Raw genomic sequence first — 1465 nt, 5'->3', positions numbered from 1 at the left:
GTCCGATTTTCCGTGGCGGAAGGGCGCCCAAGCGCGACGGACCGAAAAATCGTCGTAGGACTTTGCCCGATGCGCTTTCTACAACGTAACCCATATCGTCGGGTTAGGCCCATAGGCGACGAAAAATACCCCTTAGCGGACGATTTTGAGACGTTGTCTATCAGAACTTTTCTTGTAGTGAGTAAAATGTTTCATGCTTATAGTGATGCAAAAGAAAGCTTGTCTGGACTGTGGCATAGACTTTGGCATATCATGTTGGATGTTATTCTTATCATATGCTTAGTAGTTATTGTTGTAGCATGAATTATCTCAAATAGCTGAGAGTGCATAATGTGCTATTGAAAGAATCATGTATTGTTTCTATCATACAAAGTATAATATTGTGGTATTGTCCTTTGATGCTTTATTGGGTTGACTTGGCACATGCTTATACCATGTTATGACTAAAAACTAGTCAACTAAAGCCTCTATGATTATTTAGTTTTTGACTTGTAATATCACTTTATGCTTTGATTAATAATATTTTGTCGCTATGCATGATTATGGTCATTACTGCTCTCTTAGTTGGTCGCTCCCAGTATTTTGCTAGCCTTCGCCTGTACTGAGTATGAGCTCTACTCGTGCATCCAACCACCAAAATTAAAAGTTTGCCAATTGTGTCCACATATCTACCTTTTAGCATTATTTCTATTCCATGTATATTCATCATGTTTTTATTTATCTTTCAAATTAAATTTTGTCATGGGAAAATTAGTTAGTAAAGCTCTCACGAACTTGATGGCACATTTACTTTCTTGCACTTAATGAACTTGAACCATTGTGATTATCTTATGAAGATTATATGCTTGCAAATTGTAAGTTGGGAGTTAGCACAACCATGCTTTCATTGGGCACGCTTTCAACATTGCACTTATTCCTATTTAGTTGATATCATGTTCTTTTCTTTATGGATACCTGCTAGCGGTGTGAAATAAAATGGAAACTTGTAAGTCCATGGAGTTTGTATATTTTTTTCCGAAATGAGGGAAATATCGCCCCAGCTTCTGCATCCAAGGGATGCACACGCCTTTTTTTATTATATTATTCACAACACCTTACAAGCGCAATACAAAGGATCAAACTCGAAGCCACCTCGCTAAACCTACAGAGGGATGAAAGGGGTGACAATTCACCAACTCACATCAACCAAAAACCAAATGCCTTCCCAGGCCGCCCAATAGCAGATGAGAAGCACATCCAGTCAAGCAGACTCTTAGCATACGCCAATCCGCACGCCATAGAAGTTGCTACCGCCGTCTTCCTCGACTCCATCTTCAAGAGAGATCATTTTGTATATGTGTTAGAGAAACACCAGGACGGGCAACTTAAGTCATGCATCATTCATGGTGGAAATTTACAGCTAACCATGGTGAGCATTCTTTGAAGCATCTTCAATAAAAAGCTATACTCATAGTAAATAAAAGGA

This window comes from Lolium rigidum, chromosome 3 (genome assembly GCF_022539505.1).
Source record: "Lolium rigidum isolate FL_2022 chromosome 3, APGP_CSIRO_Lrig_0.1, whole genome shotgun sequence".
Taxonomy (NCBI): Eukaryota; Viridiplantae; Streptophyta; class Magnoliopsida; order Poales; family Poaceae; genus Lolium; species Lolium rigidum.
This window is presented reverse-complemented; position numbering follows the sequence as displayed.